Raw genomic sequence first — 220 nt, 5'->3', positions numbered from 1 at the left:
CTTTATTGATTTATTTACTTAATTTAAAATAAGTAAACTTATTGCCTGTTTAAGAGGAGGCAATTAAATTTTTAAAATTAACTTTTTAAATGGTAAGTACATTGTTTCTCTACCTTTATCTGAAAATATCTGTATATTAATGATAAACATTTTAACAATGAAGAATTCAACAATGCAATTAACATGAAGAATGGTGGCTCAGACAGTAGAGAATCCGCCG

The sequence above is a fragment of the Ovis canadensis genome, chromosome 17 (genome assembly GCF_042477335.2).
Source record: "Ovis canadensis isolate MfBH-ARS-UI-01 breed Bighorn chromosome 17, ARS-UI_OviCan_v2, whole genome shotgun sequence".
NCBI lineage: Eukaryota > Metazoa > Chordata > Mammalia > Artiodactyla > Bovidae > Ovis > Ovis canadensis.
This window is presented reverse-complemented; position numbering follows the sequence as displayed.